This window comes from Melanerpes formicivorus, unplaced genomic scaffold (assembly GCF_026170545.1).
Source record: "Melanerpes formicivorus ecotype bairdi unplaced genomic scaffold, bMelFor1.0.p_v2 SCAF_25, whole genome shotgun sequence".
Taxonomy (NCBI): domain Eukaryota; kingdom Metazoa; phylum Chordata; class Aves; order Piciformes; family Picidae; genus Melanerpes; species Melanerpes formicivorus.
Window position 1 is genome coordinate 13,065,452 of NW_027142377.1, and position 20,065 is coordinate 13,085,516.

Here is a 20,065-nt window from a genome sequence, read left to right on the forward strand (position 1 = left end):
GAAGTCATCTCTGTTGGTAAGAGGAGTGAAGTGTGAAAACTTGAACTAGTAAGATCTAAGTCGTTGACAGATTAAGCAGTTAACAAAGAAGTAAGTTCTTTGAAGTAAGGGAGTAAGTAGGATGAAACTTTGAAAAAAGCAACTGTTCTGTTCGGTTAGGGTGGGGGGGTTGGGGTTAGGGTTGGGGTTAACGGTTATGGTAGGGTTGGGGGGGTTAGGGTTAGGTTTAGGGTTAGGCTTAGGGGCAGGGCTTGGGGGTGGGGTTAGTACCCGAGGGTTAGGGGTTAGGGTTTAGGGGGTTAGGGGGTTGGGGTTAGGACCAGTGCTCCCAGTCCCCCCTCCCCACCCCCCCAGGGGCTCCCAGTCCCCCCCAGTCCCCCTCCCAGCACTCCCAGTCCCCCTGATCCCCCTCCCAGCCCATCCCTGTACCTCCCAGCGGCTCCCAGTGCCTCGAACTGGTGCCGGTGAATGAGGGGGGCGGGGGGCAGGAAGGGGAGGGGCCAGGAGCTAGGGGGCAGGGCCAGGAGCTAGGGGGCGGGGATCCGTGGGGCAGGGTCCCCGTGGGGTGGGGCAGGGGTGCAGCCCCTGGGGTTCTCCCATTGGCTCGCTGGCTGCAGCGGACCCCTGAGGACCCCAGCGAGGGGAGGGGCAGGGGGGATGGTTTTTGGGGGTGGGGCACGGGGGAGGGTCAAAAGGGTTTGAGGGGGTCCAGGAGGGGCTCCTAAGGGTTGGGGAGGGGTCCCAGGAGGGTCTGAAGGGGATCCCAGAAGGGCAGAAAAAGGTGGGATGAGAATTGGGGGGAGGGGCTGGGTCTGGGGGGGCTCTGGGAGGTCCGTAAGGGTCTGCAGGGGTCCGCCAGACTCCGCGGGGGTCCCCAGGGGTCGCCAAGGGTCTGTGGGGCTCTGCGGGGGTCCTCAGGGGTCTGGAATGGTCCTTAAGAGTCCATAGGGGTCCGCGGGGGTCTCTTACGGGCCCCTGCAGACCCTTGGGGACCCCCACATATCCCTCCAGACCCTAGGGGACCCCTACGGACCCCCCCAGAACTCTGCGGACAGCCAAGGACCCTGACAGACCCTTGGGGACCCCTCAGGACCCCCACGGTCCTTTAGGGACCCCCAAAAGGGAGAGGGCAGAGGGGGGGAGGTGGGATGGGCGCTGCTCCCGGGGATGCCGGCGCCAGGGTCCTGGGGGCGTGAAAGGGGAATTGGGGGGGGCCCGTCTGGAGGGTCCCAAAGGAGCTGGGGAGGGGCTGTGAGGGTTAGGGGTCTCTGGGGTTGAAGGTTTTGGGGTCCTGCAGGATTCGGGGAGGTCTCACTGTGGTTTTCGGCGTCCCTGCAGCCCCGGGACCCCCCCGGGACGCCCCTCTCCCCCTGGGCCCCCCCCAGCCACATTGCGAGCGGTTGGCAGCGCAGCTGTGCCGCCGCCCGGTGGCTCAGTGCTGCCCCCGCGCGTCACGGTCGGCACTGCAGATGGGCAGCGGCGAGTGCTGCCTCCAGGAGGCCGAGGGCTGAGCCGCGCCGGGGGGGCTCTGCGCTCCTAGCAGCGATAGCTTCCCCCAGAGGAGCTCTGAGGCCAGCTCCAAGGTTCGGTTTGGGTTCTCCTGGGGATCTCAGACCCCACTGCTCTGATTTCACAGCTGTGTTTCCTTCCCTGCCTAGGGGACAGGATGCCCTCACTCCTGGAGAGAGAGAGGCACAGCCTGAGAGGCCTGGAGCTGTGTGGGCTGTAGATGCTCTTCACCAGCTGGGAGCCATCCCCCCAGGAGTCTTCCACCAGAGAGCCTTCTGCAGGGTGCCACGGTAAGCAGGGTGCAGGTGAAGGGGTCCAGAGCAGGGCAGCAGGGCTGGGCAGGGGGCTGGGGCACAGAGCCCTGGGCAGGGGGCTGGGGCACAGAGTCCTGTGAGGAGATGCTGAGGGAGCTGGGGTTGCTTAGCCTGGAGAAGAGGAGGCTCAGGGGAGACCTTCTTGCTCTCTACACCTACCTGAAGGGAGGCTGTAGCCAGGTGGGGGTTGGGCTCTCCTCCCAGGCACCCAGCACCACAACAAGAGGACACAGCCTCAAGCTGTGCCAGGGGAGGTTTAGGCTGGAGGTGAGGAGGAAGTTCTTCCCAGCAAGAGAGGTTGGCCCTGGGGATGTGCTGCCCGGGGGGGTGTGGTGGAGTCTCCCTCCCTGGAGATGTCCAGGAGGGGCCTGGGTGGGGCCCTTGGTGCCATGGTCGAGTTGATCAGATGGGGCTGGGTGGGAGGTTGGACTCGAGGACCTCTGAGGCCTTTTCCAACCTGATTAATTCTCTTCCCATCCTATTTCATCTTCCCCTGGGTGGGAGGTTGGACCTGACGCTCCTCGAGGCCCGTCCCAGCCTGGTTCGTGCTGCTTCTGCGTGTTCAGGACGGGGATTCCCTGCTCAGTCTCTCTGCTCAGGGATTCCTCCTCTTCAGAGGTGTGAGAGAGGCTTCCCAGCCAGCCTGAACTATTTCCCCCTCTGCATTTGCCCCCCTGAACAGAAGCACAGGGCGGGGAGATGCAGTCCTGTCCTGGCTGTTCTCGCCGGCATTGTGCTTCTCCCTGCCCACCCTGCCCCTTCCTGGGGGCTGCCTGCTCAGAGCTGACGGGTGAGGGGAAGAAGTTCCAGATCTGCCTCACAGCTGTTCCCTCCTTCCCTTCTTTCTGGAGGAAGGCAGTGAGGGGGAGGAGAGGCTCTGCAGATGAGGCACAGCAGCAGAGGACTATGGAGGGAGGAGAGCAGACTCCAGGGGCCTCCAGGTCAGAGCCGTGCGGTTAGCATCACAGCTCCTGCTCCATCACCAGCACCACCACTTCTGCCCCCAGCCAAGCACCAGGGGCAAGGCCCTTACCAGCCAGGACACCACCCAGAGGAGCTCAGCCCCAGCAGGGAGCCCCAGCCAGCACCCCTGGATGGAATTGGGGCGGTCATCAGCCCTGGCCCTGACAGCCAGGAGGCCGCCAGGTCCCCAACCTTCTGTCACCACCACCATCACTCAGCGTGCACCAGAGACACTCACCAGGGATGAAAGGAGGATCCTCAGCCCAGGCAGGCTCATCCTAGGGGGGCTGCTCTTCCTGGGGGAGGGGATTAAATAGGGGAGTGGGTGGGAGGGGCCAGGTGGCCACACCTGGGGTGGGAGGAGACTCCAGCTGAGCCCAGGTGCCGATGGTTTGAGGGGATGAAGAGGGGAAGTGGGGCAGCTGAGGGACTTCAAGGGTGTCAGGGAGTGACAGGGCTGGGGGGCATGGAACAAAACCCAGAAGGGGGGAGGTTCCGATTGGATGCCAGGAGGAAGCTCTTCCCCATCAGGGTGGTGAGACTCTGGCACAGGTTGCCCAGGGAGGTGGTGGTAGCCTCACCCATGGGTGATTTGGAGGCCAGGCTGGAGGTGGCTCTGGGCAGCCCAATCCAGGGTGAGGCATCCCTGCCCATGGCAGGGGGGTTGGAACTGGCCGATCCCTGAGGCCCCCTCCCCTCCCCTCCCTTCCCCTCTTCTCCTCTCCCTTCCCCTTTCCTTCTCAGAGCCCAGGCCTGGACGCCTGGCAGGCTGCTGAGCAGCCCTGATGCCTGCAAGCCGCCGTCCGCTCCGGGGGGAAAGAGACGCTCTCGCTCTCCCTGGCCAAGGCTGGTTCTCTTTCTGGCTCACACAAGGACTCCACAGGTCAGGTGATGAGGTGAGATGGATCTGAGACACGTCGTGGAGCCACTTGTGTAAGCATCTTGAGTCTTGCCGAGAGGTTGTTGCTTGTTCCTGCAGAGAAAGGAGTGCTGGGTGTGTTGCGGTGCATCTTCCATCCAGCTGTGCTCTACAGTCTCTCTGGGACCGAGCGCCGGCTCTGTGCAGTGCCTCCGGGGGAGGGGTGAAGGGCACTGGGAGCGTAGGAAAGCAGAAAGGGTCCCAGGAGGGTTTCAGGACAAGGGAGAACAACAGGCTGCTGATACTGGAAGGATGGCCTGGTGATAAAAAAGAGCGGACTGCAGTACACAGCCTGAAGCGTGAGGCAGGGGGACGCTTGCCTCCCTGCTGGAGAAGATCAACCTGATACGGGATGAAGATAATGATGGAGCAAACTCAGAGAGCAGCAGTGGTGCAGGAGTGCCAGGGAAGTGCTCGGGCTGCTGGATTTCCCCTCTGTAAACTGCCTGTTCTGTACCAATAAATGATTCCTGCTGCAGCAATAAATGATTCCTGCTGCACCAGTAAATGATTCCTGCTGCACCAGTAAGTGATTCCTGCTGCACCAATAAGTGATTCCTGCTGCAGCAATAAATGATTCCTGCTGCACCAATAAATGATTCCTGCTGCACCAATAAATGATTCTTGCTGCACTAGTAAGTGATTCCTGCTGCACCAATAAATGATTCCTGCTGCACCAATAAATGATTCCTGCTGCACCAGTAAGTGATTCCTGCTGCACCAATAAATGATTCCTGCTGCACCAATAAATGATTCCTGCTGCACCAGTAAGTGATTCCTGCTGCACCAATAAGTGATTCCTGCTGCAGCAATAAATGATTCCTGCTGCACCAATAAATGATTCCTGCTGCACCAGTAAGTGATTCCTGCTGCAGCAATAAATGATTCCTGCTGCAGCAATAAATGATTCCTGCTGCACCAGTAAGTGATTCCTGCTGCACCAATAAGTGATTCCTGCTGCAGCAATAAATGATTCCTGCTGCACCAATAAATGATTCTTGCTGCACCAATAAATGATTCCTGTTGCAGCAATAAATGATTCCTGCTGCACCAATAAATGATTCCTGCTGCACTAGTAAGTGATTCCTGTTGCACCAATAAATGATTCCTGCTGCACCAGTAAATGATTCCTGCTGCACCAGTAAGTGATTCCTGCTGCACCAATAAATGATTCCTGCTGCACCAGGGGGGTCCCTGCATGCATTCCCACACGGGAGTCTCCTGTGCCTAGCAGGAGAAAACTCTGCTCTCTTTCTGCTCCATGTCAGTCTAGGAAGTAGCTTTCGGGGTAGCCTGTGGGGCACCGGAGCACCGCAGCAGGCCGCATGGCTTCAGGAGGATCCAAGGGCGGCTGCGTCTGAGGCACAAAGGCAGCAGCGAGGAACCTGCCTGCGGCCTCCGATGGAGGCCTCGGGTGGAGCATCGCTGCCCAGGGGTCCAACCCAAACTGGGTGTGAGAGACATCGACCTCTGGCACATTCCCCACTGTGGGGCAGCCACCAGCCGGCAGCACGGGGGCTGGAGTAGCTGCAGCTGTTTGTGGGGGACCCTTCCCTGCCCCCCTTCATTGCTGCAGCAGAGCTCCCCTTCGGGGGGAGGGGGGATGTGTACACAACTGACTAGGAAAGGACCGAGCTGCTGGCCGGGCAGTTTGCTTCACATTCTGCCTTTTGGGGGGAGAATCAAAGGGAGCAGGGGGATTCTGGGCGGACATGGGGCAGGGGGATGCTGCAGCAGAGGAGCAGGTGAGGGCTGGGGGCACCCCCCTAAACCGCTGACAAGTCTTGGAGGGGACCACAGAACATTTCACAGCGTCAGTGCCGTGAGAGGTGATGCGGAGCAGACCCTCTCCAGCTGGAGAGGGAGGAGTTGGAGCGACTGCTGTGTCACAAAACTTTGGAAACGACCCCCCGTCTCCCCTCTCTGTTTTAAAGGTTGTGAGAATCGTAATGAAGTCACACAGGGGCTTGAGCTATAAGCACAGCCTGCGGCCGTACCCATCATAAACAGAGGCTTTTACCTGCGCGCGGTGTAGGGTTTCGATTTAAATGCCAAAACATCCCGAACGGGGCCGGGCCGAGCTGCTGCCCACGCCCAGGGCAGTGCTCAGGGCCGCCCCCGCGTGCGTCACGGGCGGCACCGCCGCCGTGCCGCGGCGCGTGCAGCCCCGAGGGCGCTCAGCGCTGCAGCGAACCGCGCTGAACGCTTGAAATGCTGGAAAGTTGTTAGGGGGAGAAGGGAAAAGGGAGAGAGAGCCTGACTCGATCGCTGACATGGGTACAACTCCTGCGCCGCAGCGAGGCTCCAGTCCCGCCAGGGCGATAGCGTCGCGATCGTTGCCATGGGTTCAGCGCATGCGTCGCAGCGAGGGTTGTTCGCGCGCACGGGGCTGGCGGCTTTAAAACGGCGCTCACTGGCCCGCGGGGCTATCGGGTTCCTGCTCGCTCCGTGCTAGGTGAGTGCCTGCCTCCACAGCTCTCCGGGGCTTTTCTCTGGCACCTGCAGGACCGCACTCTGGCTTTGCTTGCAGGGGGGTTCCCGGAGCCGAGCCGGGACCGTTTGGGAGCCGCGACGGGGCAGGGGACTCGCGCACTACCGGCCGGGGCTGGGGCCGGGGCGAGCGGGCCGGCCGGGCGGGCCGGGGCGAGCGAGCGGGCGGGCGGGCGGGCCGGGGCGAGCGAGCGAGCGGGCGGGCGGGCGGGCCGGCCGGGGCGGGCGGGCCGGGGCGAGCGAGCGGGCGGGCCGGGGCGAGCGAGCGGGCGGGCCGGGGCGAGCGAGCGGGCGGGCCGGGGCGAGCGAGCGGGCGGGCCGGGCCGGGCCGGGCCGGGCCGGGGCGAGCGGGCGGGCCGGGCCGGGGCGAGCGAGCGGGCGGGCGGGCCGGGGCGAGCGAGCGAGCGGGCGGGCCGGGGCGAGCGAGCGAGCGGGAGGGCCGGGGCGAGCAGCAGTCAGGAGGGGTCTTCTCCCGGTAACAGTAAGTGCTCTTCTAGCGTGGCACCTGTCGTCTTTGTGTTCCTCCCCGTAACTCCAAATTCCCTTCCTAGTGCTCTCACTGCCTTTCCAAGTCTCCCAGTAACTCCCCCACAGCTCTGCGAGTTAAATGAATGCCAGAGAAAAATGAGATGCCTGTGCAGTGTTTTTCTAGGGTGCAGGGAAACCTACTCACAGCTTTACAACGTGAGTAACTGAGAGCTAAGCTTTGCTTTTTGCTCCACTCCTTACCGTTTGACTCTTTGCTTTCCACTTGGTCGACCAAGCAAGGCTGATGTCACTTCACAGTCGCTACCCCGTTGGTGCCTGCCTGCGAGTGCCAGGACCCTTCCCGGAACCACAGGACAGAAGGAGGGTTTGTCTCTCTCGCGGTGCCCTGAGCAGGAGTCGTACCAACACAGGCTCAGAAAGCTGAAACCATCGAAAGATTTAATTAGAGAGCAACAGGCATTAGAGGTTGGTTGATGGCCAGGGAGAAATGCACCGACTGCAAGGCAATGGGGGCATAGTAAATCCTGGGGAACAGGGAACACGCTCGGAGACGCAGAGCCACGCAACAGCTCTCACAGAGAGGCGCAGCAAAAACTCAGCTGCGTCCCGAAGGCGCAAACCCTACCAAGAAGGGCGTCCGTGGGTTGGGGCTATCAGAAGCAGGGCAGCCCCTCAGCTGTCTCTGTCTTTCCTACCGTGATGCCACGTGGGGGTGGGCGATTGTGGGGGGGTTACAGACCATTGCAAAAACAGGGCGGAGGGCTTGCCAGCGCCGGGCAAACCAACCCCAGGGGCGGCTGCTGCCAAGAGGCCTGGTCACACCTAGCGGAGCATGTTGGAAACTGGGGACATTCAGCGTATCCCACAGCAGAATGTGACTCCGGCTGAGAGAGGATGAACTCAGAGGGGGCAACACACATCAATGCATTATAGTCACTGTGCGAATAGTTAGAAGTCGGTCTAACCTCTTTCCCTCCTGGCTTAACACCAGCCTGGCGTCCAGGACTCAACATACGCACTGCACAGCAACCCACAGAGCTCCTGGGTCATCTCACCTGTACTTGTTCCTGCTGTCCCTGCAGCAATGGACTGTTCCTGATTTTTTTTTTTCCTCTTTTCCTTTCAAAGTCAGACTGATTCCTGATTCTTCTCCACATCCCTGCCCAGTTCCAGCACCAGAGAGACTGCCCTGAGAGAGAACGAGCCGGGATAACCAGGGACTCGCCTCGAGGAGTCGAATACCACGTGCCAAGAGTGGATGACAGGGCTGTGACAGGGGAGCGGGAGGGGAATGGAGGGGTGGCTTGTGGCGGGTGAACGCCCATTCTGAAGACAGGGTGGAGGGCTTGCGAGTGTTCTACTAAACTCTCTGCTTCCCAGCTGACTCCAAATTATTTCTTGCTGGATTTGGTCCTTTCCTTTTTTTTTTCCCCCCTCTGTTGGGAGGGAGGAGGGGGGGAGCAGGAGAGAGATTCTCAGCCTCGACACCATCCAAGCTCTGAGCTCCCAGGTAAGGGTCAAATCGCTGCAGCAACGACACAGCCGAGGAGCGGGCGAGTGAGGGGCGGGGGCAGCCTCTCCCAAACGCTGCCGGCGGACTGCTTGCCCGAACGTTCCCGGAGGGGACGGAAACCCATGACAAAATGTAAGTATTAGCGTGAGGTATTGTAGCGGAGGAAAAGCCATGCTGTTCCTCCAGAGGTTGCAGAGCAGTAGTAACGTGTACGCCAAAAGGTTTCCAATGGCCCTGAGCGGCAAATTAAAACCGCACAACACACACAAAGGAGACCCCACTGGTTTTATATTCAGTTGTTTAATTTGAATGGAAAGGCCTCTGAAGAGAGGCCAGCTGAGTCGCTCCCCACGCACCCGGAGGAGATGCCCCCCCTGACCGGTCAGCGTCCCCCCCACTTCAGGGGGTTTGTGGGCATCTATGGTGGGTGTGGGGGGTATCAAAGAGGAATTCAGGGACATGTGGGAGCCAATGGAGGGTCACCTGGGGGCACTTCAGTTGGATGGTTAGGGTTAGTTGGGGGGGGGGGAGTGGGGGCTGGCTTGCTGGCAGCCTCTGGTGTGTGTGGGGGGTTGGCCAGCTTGGCAGCGGCGGCCTCTGTTATTGGGCGGGGGGGTTGGCTGGCTTGGCGGCAGCAGCAGCGTCTGTTGTTGGTTGGGGGGTTGGCCGGCTTGGCAGCGGCGGCTTCTGTTGGGTGGGGGGCGGGATGCGTGGCTGGCTTGGCCACAGCCTTTGTTGTTGGGTGGGGGGTGTTGGCTGGTTTGGTGGCAGCCCATGTTTTTGGGTGTGTGTGGGGGTGTGGCTGGCTTTTTGGCGGCAGCTTCTGTTATTGGGTGGGGCGTGGGGGGGGGGGCTTGGCCTGGCGGTGGCCTCTGTTATTGGTTGGGGGGGTGGGATGCGTGGCTGGTTTGGCGGTGGCCTCTGTTATTGGGTGGGGATGGGGGGGGTCGCTGGCTTGGCGGCATCACCCTCCATTTTTTAGGGGGGCTGGGGGGTGGCTGGCTGCAGCAGCTTCTGTTGCTGGGGGGTATGGGGGGATTCGCTGGTGCGGCGGCGGCCTCTGTTTTTTTGGGGGCTTTGGGGGCGCCTGGCTTGGGGGCGGCAGCTTCTCTTGCTGGGGTGGGGGGGTTGACCGGCTTGGCGGCAGCGGCTTATGTGGTTGGTTGGGGAGGGTGGCTGGCTTTTTGGCGGCGGTCTCTGTTGGTGTTGGGTGGGTGGGGGGGTGGCTGGCTTGGTGGTGGCAGTGTCTGTTGTTGGTTGGGGGGTTGGCTGGCATGGCAGTGGCAGCCTCTGTTGGGTGGGGGGTGGGATGTGTGGCTGCCTCGGCAGCAGCCTCTGTTGTGTGTGTGGGGTAGGGGTGGTGGCTGGTTTGGCGGCAGCCCATGTTTTTGGGTGTGGGGGTGTGGCTGGCTTTTTGGCGGTGGCCTCTGTTATTGGGTGGGGGTAGGCTTGGTGGCAGCGCCCTCTGGTTTTTGGGGGGGTTAGGGGGTGGCCGGCTTGGTGGCGGCAGCTTCTGTTGCAGGGCTGGGGGGTGGCTGGCTTGGCAGCGGCGGCCTCTGTTGTGACTGGGGTGGGTGGGATGCGTGGCTGGCTTGTCAGCCGCCTCTGTGTTTTGGGGGGTGTGGGGGGGTGGCCAGCTTGGCGAAGGCAGCTTCTGTTGCTGGGGTGGGATGCGTCGCTGGCTTGGCGGCAGCTTCTGTTGCTGGGGGGCATGGGGTGGTTGCTTGTCTTGGCGGCGGCCTATGTGGCTAGGTGGGGGGGCTGTGGCTGGCTTGGTGGCGGCCTCTGTAGTTTGGGGGGGTTGAGGGGTGGCTGGCGCGGCGGCGGCAGCTTCTGTTGCTGGGGGGCATGAGGGGATTTGCTGGCTTGGCGGCAGCGTCCTCTGTGGTTGGGGGGGTGGCTGGCTTTTTGGCGTCGGCCTCTGTTGGCGATGGGTGGGTGGGGGGGTGGCTGGCTTTGCAGCGACGGCCTCTGTTATGGGGTGGTGGGCAGGCTGCCTTGGCGGCGGCAGTGTCTTGTTGGTTGGGGGTTTGGCTGGCTTGGCAGCGGCAGCCTCTGTTGGGCGGGGGGTGGAATGCGTGGCTGCCTTGGCAGCGGCCTCTGTTGTTGGGTGGGGGGTAGGAGTGTTGGCTGGTTTGGTGGCAGCCCATGTGTTTGGGTGTGTGTGGGGTGGCTGGCTTTTTGGCGGCAGCCTCTGTTACTGGGTGGGCTGTGGGGGGGGGCTGGCTTGGCTTGGTGGCTGTGGCCTTTGTGGTTGGGGGGGGGGCTGGTTTGGCGGCGGTGGCCTGTGTTGGGAGGGGTGGGGACTGGCTTGGTGGCAGCGGCCTCTGTTGTGACTGGGGTGGGTGGGATGCGTGGCTGGTTTGGCGGCGGCCTCTGTGGTTTGGGGGGGTTGGGGGGTGGCTGGCGCGGCAGCGGCAGCTTCTGTTGCTGGGGGGCATGAGGGGATTTGCTGGCTTGGCGGCAGCGTCCTCTGTGGTTGGGGGGGTGGCTGGCTTTTTGGCGGCGGCCTCTGTTGGCGTTGGGTGGGTGGGGGGGTGGCTGGCTTTGCAGCGACGGCCTCTGTTATGGGGTGGTGGGCAGGCTGCCTTGGCGGCGGCAGCGTCTGTTGTTGGTTGGGGGTTTGGCTGGCTTGGCAGCGGCGGCCTCTGTTGGGTGGGGGGTGGGATGCGTGGCTGCCTTGGCAGCGGCCTCTGTTGTTGGGTGGGGGGTAGGGGTGTTGGCTGGTTTGGTGGCAGCCCATGTTTTTGGGTGTGTGTGGGGTGGCTGGCTTTTTGGCGGTTGCCTCTGTTACTGGGTGGGCCGTGGGGGGGTGCTGGCTTGGCTTGGTGGCGGTGGCCTCTGTTGTGACTGGGGTGGGTGGGTGGGATGCGTGGCTGGTTTGGCGGCGGCCATTGTTATTGGGTGGGAGTTTGGGGGGCAGGCTTGGTGGCAGCGCCCTCTGTTTTTTGGGGGGGTTAGTGGGTGGCCGGCTTGGCGGCGGCAGCTTCTGTTGCTGGGGGGTGTGGGGCAATTTGCTGGCTTGGTGGCAGCGGCCTCTGTTTTTTGGGGGGGGTTAGGGGATGGCCGGCTTGGTGGCGGCAGCTTCTGTTGCGGGGCTGGGGGGTGGCTGGCTTGGCAGCAGTGGCCTCTGTTGTGACTGGGGTGGGTGGGATGCGTGGCTGGCTTGTCAGTGGCCTCTGTTTTTTGGGGGGGGTGGGGGGTGGCCAGCTTGGCGACGGCAGCTTCTGTTGCTGGGGGGCATGGGGTGGTTGCTTGTCTTGGCGGCGGCCTGTGTGGCTGGGTGGGGGGACTGTGTCTGGCTTGGTGGCGGCGGCCTCTGCTGTGACTGGGGTGGGTGGGATGCGTGGCTGGTTTGGTGGCGGCCTCTGTTATTGGGTGGGGGTTGGGGGGGTGGCTGGCGTGGTGGCAGTGCCCTCTGTGGTTTGGGGGGGTTGAGGGGTGGCTGGTGCAGCAGCGGCAGCTTCTGTTGCTGGGGTGGTGTGGGGGTTGGCTGGCTTGGCGGCAGCGGCCTATGTGGTTGGTTGGGGGGGGTGGCTGGCTTTTTGGCGGCGGCCTCTGTTGGTTGTGGGTGGGTAGGGGGGTGGCTGGCTTTTTGGCAGTGGCCTCTGTTACTGGGTGGGCCGTGGGGGGGGGCTGGCTTGGCTTGGCGGCGGCCCCTGTTATTGGGTGGGGGTGTGGGGGAGTGGGGGGGTGTCTGTCTTGGCGGCGGCGGCCTATGTGGTTGGGTGGGGGGGCTGTGGCTGACTTGGTGGCGGTGGCCTCTGTGTTTTGGGGGGCTTGGGGGCTGCCTGGCTTGGCAGCGTCCGCTTCTGTTGCTGGGGTGGGGGGGTTGGCTGGCTTGGCGGCAGCTTCTGTTGCTGGGGGGCATGAGGGGATTTGCTGGCTTGGCGGCAGCGTCCTCTGTGGTTGGGGGGGGTGGCTGGCTTTTTGGCGGCAGCCTCTGTTGGTGTTGGGTGGGTGGGGGGGTGGCTGGCTTTGCAGCGACGGCCTCTGTTATGGGGTGGTGGGCCGGCTGCCTTGGCGGCGGCAGCGTCTGTTGTTGGTTGGGGGTTTGGCTGGCTTGGCAGCCGCGGCCTCTGTTGGGCGGGGGGTGGGATGCGTGGCTGCCTTGGCAGCGGCCTCTGTTGTTGGGTACGGGGTAGGGGTGTTGGCTGGTTTGGTGGCAGCCCATGTTTTTGGGTGTGTGTGGGGTGGCTGGCTTTTTGGCGGCGGCCTCTGTTACTGGGTGGGCCGTGGGGGGGTGCTGGCTTGGCTTGGTGGCTGTGCCCTCTGTGGTTGGGGGGGGGGGGGGGCTGGCTTGGCGGTGGTGGCCTGTGTTGGGTGTGGGGGGACTGGCTTGGTGGCGGCGGCCTCTGTGACTGGGGTGGGTGGGATGCGTGGCTGGTTTGGCGGCGGCCTCTGTTATTGGGTGGGGGTTGGGGGGGTGGCTGGCGTGGTGGTGGCGCCCTCTGGTTTTTGGGGGGGTTAGTGGATGGCCGGCTTGGCGGCAGCAGCTTCTGTTGCTGGGGGGTGTGGGGCAATTTGCTGGCTTGGTGGCAGCGGCCTCTGTTTTTTGGGGGGGTTAGGGGATGGCCGGCTTGGTGGCAGCAGCTTCTGTTGCTGGGGTGGGATGCGTCGCTGGCTTGGCGGCAGCTTCTGTTGCTGGGGGGTATGGGGTGGTTGCTTGTCTTGGCGGCGGCCTATGTGGCTGGGTGGGGGGGCTGTGGCTGGCGCGGCGGAGGCCTCTGTTGTGACTGGGGTGGGTGGGATGCGTGGCTGGTTTGGTGTCAGCATCTGTTATTGGGTGGGGGTTGGGGGGGTGGCTGGTGTGGTGGCGGTGCCCTCTGTGGTTTGGGGGGGTTGAGGGGTGGCTGGTGCGGCAGTGGCAGCTTCTGTTGCTGGGGTGGGGGGGGGTTGGCTGGCTTGGCGGCAGCAGCCTCTGTGGTTGGTTGGGGGGGTGGCTGGCTTTTTGGCGGCGGCCTCTGTTGGTTGTGGGTGGGTAGGGGGGTGGCTGGCTTTTTGGCAGTGGCCTCTGTTACTGGGTGGGCCGTGGGGTGGGGGCTGGCTTGGCTTGGCGGCGGCCCCTGTTATTGGGTGGTGGAGTGGGGGGGTGACTGGCTTGGCGGTGGTGGCCTCTGTTATTGGGTGGGAGGGGTGGGATGCGTGGCTGGTTTGGCGGCAGCCTCTGTTATTGGGTGGGGGATGGGGGGGTGGCTGTCTTGGCGGCGGCGGCCTATGTGGTTGGGGGTGGTGGCTGGCTTTTTGGCGGCGGCCTCTGTTGGCGTTGGGTGGGTGGGGGGGTGGCTGGCTTGGCAGCAGCGGCCTCTGTTATGGGGTGGTGGGCTGGCTGCCTGGCGGCAGCAGCATTTTTTGTTGGTTGGGGGTTTGGCTGGCTTGGCAGCAGCGGCCTCTGTTGGGCGGGGAGTGGGATGCGTGGCTGCCTTGGCAGCGGCCTCTGTTGTTGGGTGGGGGATAGGGGTGGTGGCTGATTTGGCGGCAGCCCATGTTTTTGGGTGTGTGGGGGGTGGCTGGCTTTTTGGCAGCGGCCTCTGTTACTGGGTGGGCCATGGGGGGGGGCTGGCTTGGCTTGGCGGCGGTGGCCTCTGTGGTTGGGGGGGGGGCTGGCTTGGCGGCGGTGGCCTCTGTGGTTGGGGGGGGGGCTGGCTTGGCGGCGGTGGCCTCTGTGGTTGGGGGGGGGCTGGCTTGGCGGCGGTGGCCTGTGTTGGGGGGGGGGGGACTGGCTTGGTGGCGGCGGCCTCTGTTGTGACTGGGGTGGGTGGGATGCGTGGCTGGTTTGGCGGCGGCCTCTGTTATTGAGTGGGGGTTGGGGGTGGCTGGCTTGGTGGTGGCGCCCTCTGTGGTTTGGGGGGGGTTGGGGGGTGGCCGGCTTGGCGGCGGCAGCTTCTGTTGCTGGGGTGGGGGTTTGGCTGGCTTGGCGGCAGCTTCTGTTGCTGGGGGGGGGGGTGGGGGGGTTGCTTGTCTTGCCGGCGGCCTATGTATTTGGGTGGGTGGGGGGGCTGGCTTGGCGGCGGCCTCAGTTTGGGGGGCGTGTCTTGGTGGCGGTGGCCTCAGTTGGATCCAACTGAAAGGTCCTTTTGGAGCCCCTCCAGAGCCTCCCCATATACCTCTCTGTGTGCCCGAATTCCCCTTTGATACCCCCAGATCCACCTTAGATGCTAGCAGGCCCCTTAAGAGCGGGGGCAGCACTGACCAGGTAGGGGATTCTCACCCCTGTGTGTGGGGGGAGGCTTCGCTGGGCTCTCCTCAGAGGTTACTTCCATTCAAATTAAAGAGACCAAAACCCAAAGAAACCTCAGGACAAAGAATAAAGGCAAAAGAAACAAAGGATCCCCCCCCCCCAACACACACTGAGGAGGGTTCCCCCTCTTTAATTCCTTGAGACCCATTTCATAGTTCTGTTTTCAAACTGCTTTGCTCTGCTTGCAATCGGCTTCTACCTGCTAGCAGCCTTTGTGTGTAACGGAAGAGACGCAGAGGGGGTGAGTTCAGAGCCTTGTTACCTGGCACTTAGTGCCAGTCCTGACTACCTATATGAACAGGAGAGATTGGCAGTCTTAGGGCGAGTCGGCTCGGCTCTCTGTGAAGCCGGAGGATTTCCTTCCCCCGAACAGACGGCGGCTCCGCCCAGCCGGGCTGCCTCTCACCAGGCGCGCCGGGGCTCGGCTCCCCCGGGCGCCAGCCGGCTCCGCCGAGGTCTGCTCTCAGCTCGTCTTCCTTTAGCTTCCGTGGGTTCCCTTCGTCCGGCTGAGCTCCGCACCAGGTTAGTGCCAGCCTCTGTCGCTGTCCGCGGTTCCCGTGTAGGTGCTCTGAAGGTTCGATACGCCTGAATGTTCTAGGAGGGGATTAAAAGCCCTAAGACTTCACATAAGTCGCTGGTAAGAAAAGGAGGAAAACTATCTGCAGAAACCAGGAAAACGTGCAGCAGACTTCTGGGAAATAGTCCAACCTCCTCTTTCACAGAAGTAAGGTGAGTTTGTGAAACCGCTCGGCTCCGAGACCTTTAGGAGAGATCCCACAGCCGTCCAGGGCTGTAGCGAGCCCTATAGAACTCCGGCAGTTACCCGAGCCGTGGCGTTCGTCTTTTCCCCCAGATCGGTTTCCGAGGACCGCGGCGGGACCCCTCTCCGTCGGGCCGCGGGGCCCGCCGAGGCGCAGGACCTCTCCGGGCGCCCCCTTAGAGGCTTCTCAGGCAGAGCTCTTTTAACTCAGTCAGATCACCCCAGGAAGAGACAAGAGCCTTCAGGCAGGAAAAGGACTGCTGGCAAGGGAAAGGGGTAACGTGTAAGCCCTAAGGGGGCGTCCCACAAGGGAGAAAGGCAAATCGCTGCCACAGGTAAGAGCCCTCGGGGTGGAACCAGGGGGTTCCACTAAGCATTCCAATGGGGGAGACTGCAAAGGTTTTCATATAGCAATTGACCCTCTTCTTTACTATCCATGTAAACAGGAAAGTTTCAGTTTTAGGGTGAGTCGGCATAGCGCTTTCAGCGAAGGAAAAGATTTTTCCTCGCCTCAGCCGGCGGCGACTCAAACTCCCCGCGGCAGCTCACCCGCGGGGCCCCCCGAGACGAGGAGAGGCGAACCGAGGCGAACGGAACCGGACGGAACCGGCGCGGGGCTCCCCGAGGCGAGGCGGAAGGAACCGGCACGTTGGGGGCTTGGCGGGGCTCAGCTCCTCGCTCAGATTCTTCCCGGTTTCCTCGGGCTCCCTTCCAGGTAAGCGCCAGCCTCTGCCGCTCTCGGGGGTTCTTACGTAGCAGCTCGTTTGAAACGCTTGCACGTTCTCGGAGGGGATTAAAATCCCTAAGAGGCCAGCTAACCCTGACACCCCTCTCTTGCAACTTCATAGCTCTGCTGTTTAACTAGGCGCAGCAGTCTGGTATTAACTTGTCTGAAAAGAGGCTTTGAAATGCGCTGCATGGGGTTCTGAAAGACGTAAACTTACAGTGCGTATCTCTAGTACACAACAGCTCACGGATTTTCCTTTGCGTTGTAGGGTTTTTGAACACTCACCGGTTTCGGCGTTGGGTTGGTTTTTCTCGGAACGGAAAACCTGCCGAGCGGAGGCCGGCGGGGCGCTTCCCACGCGCGGCGGCAAGAGACGCCCCCCCGACCGCTCAGCGTAAGTCCGCCGCTTTCAATCGATTCCCCTTTGGTAGGTACGTTGCCAAAATTGGCTTTGCTCTACACGCAAATCGCTTTTCCGTTCCGGCATCACTTGCATCTCAGAGAGGAGATCCGGTGGTGGGGGGGGGTAACTTCAGAGCCTCTTTACCGTCGCAATGAATACCATTCCTGAATATCTCTATAGAGAGGAGAGGATTGTAGTTGGATTTATAGTCTCGGGGCGAGTCGCCTCGGCGCTCTCAGGCAAACGAGAGGGTTTTCTTCCCCTAAAAGGGCGGCTCGGCTCGGCTCGGGGCGGCTCGGCTCGGGGCGGCTCGGCTCGGCTCGGCGGCGCGGCTCGGCTCGGCGGCGCGGCTCGGCTCGGCGCGGCTCGGCGCGGCTCGGCGCGGCTCGGCTCGGCGGCGCGGCTCGGCTCGGCGGCGCGGCTCGGCTCGGCGGCTCGGCTCGGCGGCTCGGCGCGGCGCGGCTCGGCTCGGCGCGGCTCGGCGCGGCGCGGCTCGGCTCGGCGGCGCGGCTCGGCGGCGCGGCTCGGCGGCTCGGCTCGGCGGCTCGGCGGCGCGGCTCGGCTCGGCGGCTCGGCGCGGCTCGGCTCGGCGGCTCGGCTCGGCGGCGCGGCTCGGCGCGGCTCGGCGGCGCGGCTCGGCTCGGCTCGGCGGCTCGGCTCGGCGGCGCGGCTCGGCTCGGCGGCGCGGCTCGGCGGCGCGGCGCGGCTCGGCGGCGCGGCTCGGCTCGGCGGCGCGGCTCGGCTCGGCGGCGCGGCGCGGCTCGGCGCGGCGGCTCGGCGCGGCTCGGCTCGGCGGCTCGGCGCGGCTCGGCTCGGCGCGGCTCGGCGGCGCGGCTCGGCGGCTCGGCGGCTCGGCGGCTCGGCTCGGCTCGGCTCGGCGCGGCTCGGCTCGGCGGCTCGGCTCGGCGCGGCTCGGCTCGGCGCGGCTCGGCGCGGCTCGGCGCGGCTCGGCTCGGCGGCTCGGCTCGGCTCGGCGCGGCTCGTCTCGGCGGCTCGTCTCGGCGGCTCGGCTCGGCGCGGCTCGGCTCGGCGCGGCTCGGCTCGGCGGCTCGGCTCGGCGGCTCGGCTCGGCGCGGCTCGGCTCGGCGGCTCGGCTCGGCGCGGCTCGGCTCGGCGGCTCGGCGCGGCTCGGCTCGGCGGCTCGGCTCGGCGCGGCTCGGCTCGGCGCGGCTCGGCTCGGCGCGGCTCGGCTCGGCGCGGCTCGGCGGCTCGGCTCGGCTCGGCGGCTCGGCTCGGCGCGGCTCGGCTCGGCGGCTCGGCTCGGCGCGGCTCGGCTCGGCGGCTCGGCTCGGCGCGGCTCGGCTCGGCGGCTCGGCTCGGCGCGGCTCGGCTCGGCGGCTCGGCTCGGCGCGGCTCGGCTCGGCGGCTCGGCTCGGCGGCTCGGCTCGGCGCGGCTCGGCTCGGCGGCTCGGCTCGGCTCGGCGCGGCTCGGCTCGGCGGCTCGGCTCGGCGGCTCGGCTCGGCGCGGCTCGGCTCGGCGGCTCGGCTCGGCGCGGCTCGGCTCGGCGGCTCGGCTCGGCGCGGCTCGGCTCGGCGCGGCTCGGCTCGGCGGCTCGGCTCGGCGCGGCTCGGCTCGGCGGCTCGGCGCGGCTCGGCGCGGCGCGGCTCGGCTCGGCGGCTCGGCGCGGCTCGGCTCGGCGCGGCTCGGCTCGGCGGCTCGGCTCGGCTCGGCGGCTCGGCTCGGCGGCTCGGCTCGGCGCGGCTCGGCTCGGCGGCTCGGCTCGGCGCGGCTCGGCTCGGCGGCTCGGCTCGGCGCGGCTCGGCTCGGCGGCTCGGCGCGGCTCGGCTCGGCGGCTCGGCTCGGCGCGGCTCGGCTCGGCGGCTCGGCTCGGCGCGGCTCGGCTCGGCGGCTCGGCGCGGCTCGGCTCGGCGGCTCGGCTCGGCGCGGCTCGGCTCGGCGGCTCGGCTCGGCGCGGCTCGGCTCGGCGGCTCGGCTCGGCGCGGCTCGGCTCGGCGGCTCGGCTCGGCGCGGCTCGGCTCGGCGGCTCGGCGCGGCTCGGCTCGGCGGCTCGGCTCGGCGCGGCTCGGCTCGGCGGCTCGGCTCGGCGCGGCTCGGCTCGGCGGCTCGGCTCGGCGCGGCTCGGCTCGGCGGCTCGGCTCGGCGCGGCTCGGCTCGGCGGCTCGGCTCGGCGCGGCTCGGCTCGGCGGCTCGGCTCGGCGCGGCTCGGCTCGGCGGCTCGGCTCGGCGCGGCTCGGCTCGGCGGCTCGGCGCGGCTCGGCTCGGCGGCTCGGCTCGGCGCGGCTCGGCTCGGCGGCTCGGCTCGGCGCGGCTCGGCTCGGCGGCTCGGCTCGGCGCGGCTCGGCTCGGCGGCTCGGCTCGGCGCGGCTCGGCTCGGCGGCTCGGCTCGGCGCGGCTCGGCTCGGCGGCTCGGCTCGGCGCGGCTCGGCTCGGCGGCTCGGCGGCTCGGCTCGGCGCGGCTCGGCTCGGCGGCTCGGCGCGGCTCGGCTCGGCGGCTCGGCTCGGCGCGGCTCGGCTCGGCGGCTCGGCTCGGCGCGGCTCGGCGCGGCTCGGCTCGGCGGCTCGGCTCGGCGCGGCTCGGCTCGGCGGCTCGGCTCGGCGCGGCTCGGCGGCTGCGAAGTATCTACTTAGCAATCGATCCCATTCTTTCCTGTCGATGTAAACAGTTGTTTTATTTTTTCAGTCGTAGGGTATGTGTTGCGCAATCGGCGGGCGAGGGGGAAAACGGTTCCTATCGGCATGTAAACTAAGGAGCCAAAAAATCCCAGATGACGTAAAAAAGCCCAAAGCAAAGCGACGACCCTCGCGGCACAAAGGAAGACCCCCTGTTCCTGAGCAATCGTTACACATTTCATAGATGTTTTCAAGCCGTGCGTTACCGTATTTGGAATTCGTTTTTACATTACGGAAGCCTTGGTATTTAACAGGACAGATCCAACGGGGGCAATTGCAAAGCTTCTTATGTAGCAATTGGTAATACTCTTGACTATCCACAGAAAAAGCAGGTATTTTTAGCAGGATTTTCTGTTGACGAAACGACACGGGGCTCTCTGAAACGAAAAGACGAAACGTTGCAATGCTGGCCTGAAATGAAGTGGTGTGGGGCTCTCTGAAATGAGACCAGGTGAAATGGAGCAATGCTGGCCTGAAATGAACTGGTTGTGGGGGCTCTCTGGACTGACAAGAGGTGAAATGGTGCAATGCTGGCCTGAAATGAAACTATGTGGGGGCTCTCTGAAATGAGACCAGGTGAAATGGTGCAATGCTGGCCTGAAATGAAACAGTATGGGGGCTCTCTGAAATGAGACCAGGTGAAATGGTGCAATGCTGGCCAGAATTGAAATAGACTGGGGGCTCTCTGAAATGAAATGATCAAATGGTGCAATGCTGGCCAGAATTGAAATGGACTGGGGGCTCTCCGAAATGACACCAGGTGAAATGGTGCAATGCTGGCCTGAAATGAAACGGTGTAGGGGCTCTCTGAAATGAGACCAGGTGAAATGGTGCAATGCTGGCCAGAAATGAAATGGACTGGGGGCTCTCTGAAATGAAATGATCAAATGGTGCAATGCTGGCCTGAAATGAAACGGTATGGGGGCTCTCTGAAATGAGACCAGGTGAAATGGTGCAATGCTGGCCAGAAATGAAACGGTATGGGGGCTCTCTGAAATGAGACCAGGTGAAATGGTGCAATGCTGGCCTGAAATGAAACGGAGTGGGGGCTCTCTGAAATGAAATGATCAAATGGTGCAATGCTGGCCTGAAATGAAACGGTATG

At 64.3% G+C, this 20,065-nt stretch overlaps 2 long non-coding RNA genes across 6 annotated transcripts; both read left to right on the top strand.

Annotated features, from left to right (window-relative positions):
* The first annotated feature begins 5,942 nt into the window (after positions 1-5,942).
* LOC137448664 (uncharacterized) lies at positions 5,943-8,315 on the top strand. Of its 4 annotated transcripts, XR_010989191.1 has the most exons (4): positions 6,111-6,160; positions 6,747-6,879; positions 6,982-7,149; positions 7,813-8,315. It is a non-coding gene; the product is annotated as an uncharacterized lncRNA (long non-coding RNA). The 4 variants fall into 4 exon arrangements; XR_010989192.1 differs by lacking the exon at positions 6,747-6,879 and having other exon boundaries at positions 5,943-6,160; positions 6,960-7,149; XR_010989193.1 differs by lacking the exon at positions 6,747-6,879 and having other exon boundaries at positions 5,943-6,160; positions 6,964-7,149.
* A 5,917-nt stretch (positions 8,316-14,232) lies between these two features.
* Positions 14,233-16,313, top strand: LOC137448665 (uncharacterized). Of its 2 annotated transcripts, XR_010989195.1 has the most exons (5): positions 14,233-14,960; positions 15,037-15,167; positions 15,292-15,533; positions 15,645-15,913; positions 16,194-16,313. It is a non-coding gene; the product is annotated as an uncharacterized lncRNA (long non-coding RNA). The 2 variants fall into 2 exon arrangements; XR_010989194.1 differs by having other exon boundaries at positions 14,233-15,167.
* Positions 16,314-20,065: the final 3,752 nt, after the last annotated feature.